Source organism: Triticum urartu, chromosome 7A (genome assembly GCF_056163025.1).
Source record: "Triticum urartu cultivar PI428250 chromosome 7A, HENAU_Tu73, whole genome shotgun sequence".
In the NCBI taxonomy this organism is placed as follows: Eukaryota; Viridiplantae; Streptophyta; class Magnoliopsida; order Poales; family Poaceae; genus Triticum; species Triticum urartu.
The window spans coordinates 352,909,583-352,921,624 of NC_141879.1; positions in this window are offsets into that span (position 1 = coordinate 352,909,583).

Below are 12,042 nucleotides of genomic sequence, written 5' to 3' on the forward strand. Positions count from 1 at the left end.
GCCGTTTAGGTCATATTGGTGTAAAGCGCATGAAGAAACTCCATGTTGATGGACTTTTGGAATCACTTGATGCTTGCGAACCATGTGTAACGCCCTCGATGCGGCTATATCTCCCACGTGTCGAAGCACGACTTAGAGGCATAACCGCATTGAAAGCAATATAGCAAGTGAGGTAATCTTCACACAACCCATGTAATACATAAGGGAAAGAGATACATAGTTGGCTTACAATCGCCACTTCTCACAATTACATGAATAAAGCATTACATCAACCAGATACAATCAAGGTCCGACTACGGAACCAAAATAAAAGAAGACTACCCCAAAAGCTACACAGATCCCCGATCAACCCCAACCGGGCTCCACTACTGATCAACTGGACACGGAACAACATAACGAACACAATCTTCATCGAGCTCCTCCTTGAGCTTGGTTGCGTCATCTGCACGGTTCAACGGCACCTGCAAGCTGGTTTTGGAAGGATCTGTGGGTCACGGGGACTCAGCAATCTCACACCCTCGCGATCAAGACTATTTAAGCTTATAGGTAGGGTAAAAGTATGAGGTGGAGGTGCAACAAGCGACTAGCATATATGGTGGCTAACATACGCAAATGAGAGCAAGAAGAGAAGGCAAAAGCACGGTCGAACAACTATGATCAAGAAGTGATCCTAGAACAACCTACGTCAAGCATTACTCCAACAACATGTTCACTTCCCGGACTCCGCCGAGAAGAGACCATCACGGTTACACACGCGGTTGGTGTATTTTAATTAAGATCAACTTCAGGTTTTCTACAACCGGACACTAACAAATTCCCATCTGCCCATAACCGCGGGCACAGCTTTCGAAAGACCAAATCCCTGCAGGGGTATCCTAACTTAGCCCATCACAAGCTCTCACGGTCAACGAAGGATATTCCTTCTCCCAAGACAATTCGATCAGGCTTGGCATCCCGGTTACAAGACATCCTCGACAATGGTAAAACAAGTCCAGCAAAGCCGCCCGAATGTGCCAACAAATCCCGATAGGAGCTGCACATATCTCGTTCTCAGGGCATACTCAGATTGTCCAAACTTCCGGTAGGCCAACCCAGAGTTGCCCCTGGTGGCCACCGGCGGCTGACAGGTTGGACCAACACTCAGAGGAGCACTAGCCCGGGGGGGGGGGGGGGGTTAAAATAATGATGACCCTCGGGAGCGTGACTCCCAAGGGAAAAGAAAAGGCTAGGTGGCAAATGGTAAAACCAAGGTTGGACCTTGCCTTATTCAAAGCGAACTGTCAAGGGGTTCCCATTATAACCCAACCGTGTAAGGAACGCAAAATCCGGGAACATAACACCGATATGACAGAAACTAGGGCGGCAAGAGTGGAACAAAACACCAGGCATAAGGCCGATCCTTCCACCCTTTACCAAGTATATAGATGCATTAATTAAATAAGAGATATTGTGATATCCCAACAATAATATCCATGTTCCAACAAGGAACAAACTCCAATCTTCACCTGCAACTAACAACGCTATAAGAGGGGCTGAGCAAAGCGGTAACATAGCCAAACAACGGTTTGATAGGATAAGGTGTGTTAGAGGCTTGGCTTAACAATATGGGAGGCATGATAAGCGAGTGGTAGGTATCGCAGCATAGGCATAGCAAAAGAGCGAGCAACTAAGCAAGCAAAGATAGAAGTGATTTCGAGGGTATGGTCATCTTGCCTGAAATCCCGCAAGGAAGAAGAACGAGTCCATGAAGAAGACAACCGGACGTAGTCGAACGGGTCCTCACAGACACGATGTTAACGGAACCAACCCGAAGAAGCAACACCGGAAAGAAGCACACAACATAGTAAACAACCAACACATGAACATTGCATGACATGCGGGAAGCGGTATGCGATGCATATGCATGATTTGGAAATGAATGATTGAACCTGGCCTCAACTTGGAAATCCAAGAGTGCCACTGGAAAGGTGATTTGATTTCGGTCGAAATCGATATAAAGATCACCGGAATCGGATGCACGGTTTGGAAATGGCAAGCAAAACAAATATGGCACCGGTCTGCGATAATTAGCAAGTAGTCATCTAAATGCATCAAGATAAATATGCTACATCACTCAAACATGGCAACAAAATACATGGCAGGGATCCACTCATGAAGCTTGACAAAAGATGAACACTGAGCTACGGCTAATTCACTCATTAACAGGTTCAAACAAGCATGGCAAAAGTGCAAATCATAACAGGTTTCAGACTTGGTGAAATAACATGTCAGGAATTTATCATCAGGAAGCAAACTTTAGAGCATGAAAACTACATGCTACAGGAACATATCATGGCAAATCAAGGCATGGCATGAAGCTACTATAAGAATATAACAAAAGTCCCTTAGTGACCATGAGCCAAAAGGGATTAAAAAATACAATTGCAAGCATGTGAACATGGCGAAAACATAAACAGATTCAGACTTAGTGAAAAACTGGAGCATGCAAAACAGATTAACAATTAGGCATGTTTACGAGCTCGATGCACTCACTACGAGGCATTGCATGAAAAACTAAGCATACACCCATCAAGAAGACATGGCATAGAAGCTAGAAATGGCAAGAACAACATCATAGCATGCACGGATCAACAAGAATAAGCTCGGCAAAATTGCTAAACATGTTAACAATCTGCCAGGAACATTTTATAGCAAAAGTAGAGCTCGATTGACTCAAGCTGGTGTGCTCCATAAATGCAAACAAAGACATGGATGGATAGAGCACCACAATATTAACAAAACATCCTTACTGATCATTCTCAAAAGAGACACGGATCACTAGGAAACAACATGAACATATGGCATAAAAATAATGACAGGGCAAGGACTTAGTGAAATTCTAAGTCCCTGAAATCAGCATCAAAGATTACGCTACTTGGCATGCTTGTGCTAGTCACCACAAATATCACAAAAATATATGCCATACACCCCTGTAAAGATGGCATGGCATGCTACAAAACACATGTAGAGCTCAGGATCATATCATGCACACATTAATCATGGCAAAAATGACAAAAGGCCATTTGCTGAAATAGATCTGCAACTTTCCTCACATAGCCCTCTTCCAACAGCATTTCGGGCATCAAGATGAGCTCAAATGAAAATGATGCAATGAGATGAAATGATGTACTCGTCGAGACAAACATTTTGATATGCTACACGCACGAATCGGAGCAACGGATGCGGAGTTATGGCATGATGAACATGGGCACTTGAATTTGGAAACTTCGGGGACTTAGTGAAATATTACCTCCGTGAAAAGTCAACGCGGGATCGAGCGGAGCGGGACGGCGCGGTGCGGGACGGATCCGGCCGTTTGGTTGGCGGGATGGGTGGATCTCGTCCATCCCGACGAGATCTCGCCGGAGTTGCGCCGGAGACGGAGAAGGAGGCCGGAGATGAGGAGGAGGCCGAAGGAGGGAGCTGCTCGTGGCCGGAGGAGCTTGATCCGGCGGCGCGGTGGAGGATCTCGGCGAGGTCCAAACTCCGGTGAGATCCGGAGGACACGAATGGCGAGGCGGCGCAGGAGCTACCGGAGGAAGGCGGCGCGGTGCGGCGGCCATGGCGCGGGAGGCGGCGCGACGAAGGCATGGCGGCGCCGGGTGGCACAGGTGGCGGGGACGCGGCTGGCGGTGCGCCGGGCTTCGGCGGCGGCGCGAACCGCGGCGGGGCAGGCGAAGCAGGAGAGGGTGGCGTCGGCGGTTGCGCGGCGAGGCTCGCCGCCGGCGGATGGCTCGGGGCGCCGGCGGAGTTCGTGGCGGCGGAGCGGCTTCGGGCAGCCGGGCGAGCGACGGCGGAGAGAGAGCCCGGTGCAGCCCGGTTCGGCCCCGGGGCGGGCCGGGTCTGGGCCCCGGGTGGCCGGCGCGATGGTGGGAGGCGGCGTGGACAGGTGGCGCGCCGTGAGTGGCTCGGGGCGGCGGCGATACTGAGGTGGCGGGCGCTGATTGGCTGGAGTGATGTGGAGGCTGGACGCGTCCGGCGGGCGCGGACATGTCCGGTGGCCGAGTGGGAAGAAGCTAGGGTTTGGACTGCGTGAAAAATCGGGGAAAGCCACATATATATAGGTAGAGGGAGCTAGGAGCGTCCAAATGAAGTGCGGTTTTCATCCACGCGATCGTGATCGAACGATCGAGATGATGGAGGAGGTTTAGGTGGGTTTTGGGCCACTTTGGAGGGGTGTTGGGCTGCAACACACATGAGGCCTTTTCGGTCCCTCGGTTAACCGTTGAAGTATCAAACGAAGTCCAAATGGCACCAAACTTGACAGGCGGTCTATCGGTAGTAAACCAAGGCCGCATGACAAGTCTCAGTCCAATCCGAAAACGTTTAACACCCGCACACGAAAAGGGGTAGAAAGGGACACCGGGTGACATAGGAGCACCGGATTGCAAAACGGACAATGGGGAAAATGCTCGGATGCATGAGATGAACATGTATGCAAATGAAATGCACATGATGACATGATATGCAATGCATGACATGCAAGCAATGACAAGGCAACAACAGCGAATAACTGGAGGACACCTGGCACATCGGTCTCGGGGCGTTACACCATGCCTCATGGGCAAGATGACTAAGACTCCGTTCTCCGGAACAATGGAGCGAGCAACTGTCTTATTGGAAATAATACATACTGATGTATGCGATCCGATAAGTGTTGAGGCTCGCGGCGGGTATCATTATTTTCTGACCTTCGCAAATAATTTGAGCAGATATGGGTATATCTACTTAATGAAACATAAGTCCGAAACATTTGAGAAGTTCAAAGAATTTCATAGTGAAGTGGAAAATCATCGTAACAAGAAAATAAAGTTTCTATGATCTGCTCACGGAGGCGAATATTTGAGTTACGAGTTTGGTCTTCATTTGAAACAATGTGAAATAGTTTCGCAACTCACGCCACTTGGAACACCACAGCATAATGGTGCGTCCGAATGTTGTAATCGTACTTAATTGGATATGGTGCGATCTATGATGTCTCTTACCGATTTACCACTATCGTTTTGGGGTTATGCATTAGAGACAGGTGCATTCACGTTAAATAGGGCACCATCTAAATCCGTTGAGATGACACCGTATGAACTATAGTTTGGCAAGAAACCAAAGCTGTCGTTTCTTAAAGTTTGGGGTTATGATGCTTATGTGAAAAAGTTTGAGCCAGATAAGCACAAACCTAAATTGGAAAAGTGTGTCTTCATAGGATACCCAAAAGAAACTGTTGGGTACTGATGGGTAACGTAGTAATTTCAAAAAAATTCCTATGCACAATCAGGATCATGGTGATGCATAGCAACGAGAGGGGAGAGTGTGTCCACGTACCCTCGTACACCGAAAGCGGAAGCGTTAGCACAACGCGGTTGATGTAGTCGTACGTCTTCACGATCCGATCGATCCAAGTACCGAACGCATGACACCTCCGAGTTCAGCACACGTTCAGCTCGATGACGTCCCACGAACTCCGATCCAGCAGAGCTTCGAGGGAGAGTTCCGTCAGCATGACGACGTGATGACGGTGATGATGATGCTACCGACGTAGGGCTTCGCCTAAGCACCGCTATGATATGACCGAGGTGGATTATGATGGAGGGGGGCACCGCACACGGCTAAAAAATCAATGATCAATTGTTGTGTCTCCAAGGGGTGCCCCCCTCCCCGTATATAAAGGAGTGGAGGAGGGGGAGGGCTGACCCTCTCTATGGCGCGCCCTAGGGGAGTCCTACACCCACCGGGTGTAGGATTCCCCCTTTCCTAGTAGAACTAGGAGCCCTTCCAAGTAGTAGTAGTAGGAGAAAAGGAAAGGGAAAAGAGAAGAGAAGGAACGAGGGGGCGCCGCCCCTCCCCCTAGTCCAATTCGGACTAAGCATTGGGGGGGGGGGTGCAGCCTCTCCTCTCTCTTTCCCCTAAAGCCCAATAAGGCCCATATACTCCCTGGCGAATTCCCGTAACTCTCCGGTACTCCAAAAAATACCCGAATCACTCGGAACCTTTCCGATGTCCGAATATAGTCGTCCAATATATCGATCTTTATGTCTCGACCATTTCGAGACTCCTCGTCATGTCCCCGATCTCATCCGGGACTCCGAACTACCTTAGGTACATCAAAATAGATAAACCCATAATACAAATCATCACCGAACATTAAGCGTGCGGACCCTACGGGTTCGAGAACTATGTAGACATGACCGAGACACGTCTCCGGTCAATAACCAATAGCGGAACCTGGATGCTCATATTGGATCCTACATATTCTACGAAGATCTTTATCGGTCAAACCGCATAACAACATACATTGTTCCCTTTGTCATCGGTATGTTACTTGCCTGAGATTCGATCGTCGGTATCTCAATACCTAGTTCAATCTCGTTACCGGCAAGTCTCTTTACTCGTTCTGTAATACATCATCCCGCAACTAACTCATTAGTTACAATGCTTCCAAGGCTTATAGTGATGTGTATTACCGAGTGGGCCCAGAGATACCTCTCCGACGATCGGAGTGACAAATCCTAATCTCGAAATACGCCAACTCAACAAGTACCTTCGGAGACACCTGTAGAGCACCTTTATAATCACCCAGTTATGGTATGACGTTTGGTAGCGCACAAAGTGTTCCTCCGGTAAACGGGAGTTGCATAATCTCATAGTCATAGGAACATGTATAAGTCATGAAGAAAGCAATAGCAACATACTAAACGATCAAGTGCTAAGCTAACGGAATGGGTAAAGTCAATCACATCATTCTCCTAATGATGTGATCACGTTAATCAAATGACAACTCATGTCTATGGTTAGGAAACTTAACCATCTTTGATTAACGAGCTAGTCAAGTAGAGGCATACTAGTGACACTATGTTTGTCTATGTATTCACACATGTATTATGTTTCCGGTTAATACAATTCTAGCTTGAATACTAAACATTTATTATGAATAAGTAAATAAATAATAACTTTATTATTGCCTCTAGGGCATATTTCCTTCAGTCTCCCACTTGCACTAGAGTCAATAATCTAGTTCACATCGCCATGTGATTTAACAACAATAGTTCACATCACCATGTGATTAACACCCATAGTTCACATCGTCATGTGACCAACACCCAAAGGGTTTACTATAGTCAATAATCTAGTTCACAACGCTATGTGATTAACACCCAAAGAGTACTAAGGTGTGATCATGTTTTGCTTGTGAGAGAAGCTTAGTCTACGGGTCTTCCACATTCAGATCCGTATGTATTTTGGAAATTTCTATGTCAATAATGCTCTGCACGGAGTTCTTCTAGCTAATTGCTCCCACTTTCAAAATGTATCCAGATTGAGACTTAGATTCATCTGGACCAGTGTCAAAATTTGCATTGACGTAACCCTTTACGACGAACCTTTTGTCACCTCCATAATCGAGAAACATATCCTTATTCCACTAAGGATAATTTTGACTGCTGTCCAGTGATCTACTCCTAGATCACTATTGTACTCCCTTGATAAACTCAGTGTAGGGTATACAATAGATCTGGTACACAGCATGGCATACTTTATAGAAACTATGGCTGAGGCATAGGGAATGACTTTCATTCTCTTTCTATCTTCTGCCGTGGTCGGGCTTTGAGTCTTACTCAATTTCACACCTTGTAACACAGGTAAGAACTCTTTCTTTGACTGTTCCATTTTAAACTACTTCAAAATCTTGTCAAGGTATGTACTCATTGAAAAAACTTATCAAGCGTCTTGATCTATCTCTATTGATCTTGATGCTCAATATGTCAGTAGCTTCACCGAGGTCTTTATTTGAAAAACTCTTTTCAAACACTCCTTTATGCTTTCCAGAAAATTCTAAATTATTTTTGATCAACAATATGTCATTCACATATACTTATCAGAAATGTTGTAGTGCTCCCACTCACAGGCTTCACCGCAAGTCTGTATAAAACCATATGCTTTGATCACTTTATCAAAGCATATATTCCAACTCTAAGATGCTTGCACCAGTCCATAGATGGATCGCTGGAGCTTGCTCACTTTGTTAGCACCTTTAGGATCGACAAAACCTTCTGGTTGCATCATACACAACTCTTCTTTAAGAAATCTATTAAGGAATACAGTTTTGACATCCATTTGCCAGATTTCATAAAATGCGGCAACTGCTAACATGATTCGGACAGACTTTTAAGCATCAATATGAGTGAGAAAATCTCATCGTAGTCAACACCTTGAACTTGTCGAAAACATTTTGTGACAATTCGAGCTTTGTAGATAGTAACACTACTATCAGCGTTTGTCTTCCTCTTGAAGATCCATTTATTCATAATGACTCACTGATCATCGGGCAAGTCAATCAAAGTCTATACTTTGTTCTCATACTTGGATCCCATCTCAGATTTCATGGCCTCAAGCCATTTCGCAAAATCTAGGCTCATCATCGCTTCCTCATAGTTCGTAGGTTCGTCATGGTCAAGTAACATGACATCCAGAACAGGATTACCGTACCACTCTGGTGTGGATCTCACTCTAGTTGACCTACGAGGTTCGGTAGTAACTTGATCTGATGTTACATGATCATCATCATCATCAGTTTCCTCACTAATTGGTGTAGGAGTCACAGGAACAGATTTCTGTGATGAACTACTTTCCAATAAGGGAACAAGTACAGTTACCTCATCAAGTTCCACTTTCCTCCCACTCACTTCTTTCGAGAGAAACTCCTTCTCTAGAAAGGATCCATTTTCAGCAACAAATATCTTGCCTTCGGATCTATGATAGAAGGTGTACCCAACAGTTACTTTTGGGCATCCTATGAAGACGCACTTCTCCGACTTGGGTTTGAGCTTATCAAGATGAAACTTTTTCACATAAGCATCACAACCCCGAACTTTAAGAAATGACAGCTTAGGTTTCATGCTAAACCACAGTTCATACGGTGTCATCTCAACGGATTTAGACGGTGCCCTTTTTAATGTGAATGCAGCTGTCTCTAATGCATAATGTCGGGTGTGGGGCTCCGGCTAACCCTTAAGGTTCGAACACTAGGGTGCGCGCGAAGTCTTTCCCTCCTACCGATCTACGCTCTAGCTCGCTAAGATCTTGCGGATGAACTCGACGAACTCACAACACAGGAAGACATGGGGTTTATACTGGTTCGGACCACCGTTGTGGTGTAATGCCCTACTCCAGTGTGGTGGTGGTGGATTGCCTCTTGGGCTGATGATGAACAGTACAAGGGGAAGAACAGCCTCCTGAGGTTGAGGTGTTCTTGTGCTTTCGGACTTGTGTCTCTCTCTCGGTCTGGTGAGGTCTCTCCCTGGATCTGGTGAGGTCTCTCCCCCTCTCTCCTTCTCTACTATGGTGGCTAGTCCTATTTATAGAGGCACTGGTCCTCTTCCCAAATATTGAGCGGGAAGGGAGCCAACAATGGCGGGCTAATTCGAAGGGGGACAGCTAGTACAAGCTATCCTGACAAAAGCGGTCTTCGCCTGCACAAAGCTCTGGTGGTGACACCGTCTTGGGCTCCACGATGACCTCCGTCTTGCAGTCCATGGTCTTGGTCTTGTTGCACCACCTTTGCCTGATGCCTCGGTACTACGCGGCTACGCTTGCCCCCTTTGCACCAAAGAGGAAGCAAGGACGCTGCGCGCGCTGGCGCCCTCCTGGCGTCGATCGTCATGGCTTACGTCACGAGAGCCTCGTGAGGTTCGCCTTGCCTTGATATCTCCGCTCCTCGCGAGCCTACCTGACTAGGCCGATCGGGAGGAGGTCTTGTGCCGTCTGCCTCGTGAGGCTTGGACCCTCATGAGGGTCTTGGATGCTTTGTTGGTGAAGATGGGCCATACGGCCTGCTGGCTCTGCCACGCCGTGGGCCGCAGGTAGGCAAGTCTGGGGACCCCCGTTCCCAGAACGCCGACAGTAGCCCCCGGGCCCAAGGTGCGCGCGGGATTGGCTTCGCAGCGAAGCCAAGGGTCAAGTTCCGAGCACCGCGGGCCCCAAAATCATGTGGCCTCGGTCGACGCGTGGCGGTTGATTGGACGTGGGCGTCTCCGCTTCCCCACGCTGCCTCGACGACTGCACGACTTGACAAGTCCCTGCGACATGCAAGGAAGACCATCATTACCTGCGATCGTGGGAGGTGTCGGTTGGCCTTCTTCCGCTATAAATGGAGAGAGGGGCGGAGCCCCCGTTGCCCATCTCTTCCTCGCTTGCTCGCTTCTTCTTTCCTTCATTGTTTGCTCCAATGGTGCCTATCAGAAGGTTCTCCGCCGAAGAGAAGGGGAAAGCCCCCCGGGATGTCCCGGAGCTACTCACGCCGAAGAAGAGGTCGATCCATCACCGTGATGAAGTGGTGATGCAGGTGGTGGAGAGGCCTCGGTGTGAGCGGCTTCCTCCAGGGTACCCGCTACCCTTGTACGCCCAAGCCAAGGGCTCTGGAGGGCGGAGTGACGAGCAGCGCCACCCATGCCGCATCTGGGGTCGCCGCGCCGCGGCGACGCGTGCCGTCCACGCCGCGGACTCCTCGCGCGAGTTGGTGTTGTGGGCGCCGACACCTCCGAGCTCCTGGATCCGCTTCCCGTGGTTCTTCTCCGACGTGATGCCACCGAGGGGGCCTCTCGAGCTCTGGCTGCAGCACGTTGACTGCAGCGCTCCGGCGACCGGAGAGAAGATCGAAGCGGTCCCCTCTGGCAAGATCTTCATGACTCGCAGCTGGGGCGAGGTCGCACGGGTCTGCCGTGCGAGGGGCGCCCTCGCGATCCACTTCGAGTACGACGGCGCTTCCATGCTTTTCTTCAAGGTTTTCGACGCCGAGGGCCGCCGCCTGGAGTGCTGCTCCGGAGAGGAGCGCGAGGCTGATGCACGCTCCGCTCGCGACCACTCTAGCAGCAGCAGCCTTTGGGAGTCTAGCAGCTCTCCTGAGCTCTGCGAGACTCCGGAGACGAGCGACGACAGCTACGTGCCGCCGAGCTCTCGCCGCGCTCGGAGCAGGGCTGCGACGTCCGGCCGCCGTCGCCGCTGATCTGGATGGGGTTGGCGCCGGCCTCCCGTGGCCCACTGTTGATGATGGCGTCTGCCACGGAAGGATGTAGATAGGATTCTCCTTAGCACCAGCTTTTGTTTCCTGCGAAGAATCATGAATCACCCCGTGGGGGCATGTAAGGATCTGCAATGCCTTTGTACTTATTCTCCTTGTTATGAAGATTTGATGAATGCGTGTCCCGTTAAGGCTCGGTCTCCCCTTTCCTTCCTTGCGATAGCTTGTTGCTCTATGCTGACGGGTGATACGTCTCCAACATATCTATAATTTTTGATTGCTCCATGCTATATTATCTACTGTTTTGAATGTTTATGGGCTTTATTATACACTTTTATATCATTTTTGGGACTAACCTATTAACTCAGAGCCCAGTGCCAGTTTCTGTTTTTTCCCTGTTTTAGGGTTTCGAAGAAAAGGAAAATCAAACGGAGTCCAATTGACCTGAAACTTCACGGAACTCATTTTTGGAAGGAAAGAAGGCCAGAAGACTTGGAGTGCACGTCGGGGGACCTGCGAGGAGGCCACGAGGCAGGGGGGCGCGCCCACCCCCTGGGCGCGCCCTCCACCCTCGTGGGCCCCTCGTGGCCCCCCTGACGTACTTCTTCCGCCTATATATCTCCATATACCCTAAAACATCCAAGAGCACAATAGATCGGGAGTTCCGCCGCCAGAAGCCTCCGTAGCCACCGAAAGCCAATCTAGACCCGTTCCGGCACCCTGTCGGAGGGGGAATCCTTCTCCGGTGGCCATCTTCATCATCCCGGTGCTCTCCATGACGAGGAGGGAGTAGTTCTCCCTTGGGGCTGAGGGTATGTACCAGTAGCTATGTGTTTGACCTCTCTCTCTCTCTCGTGTTCTTGATTTGGCACGATCTTGATGTATCGCGAGCTTTGCTATTATAGTTGGATCTTATGTTTCTCCTCCCCCTCTACTCTCTTGTAATGAATTGAGTTTTCCCTTTGGAGTTATCTTATCGGATTTAGTCTTTAAAG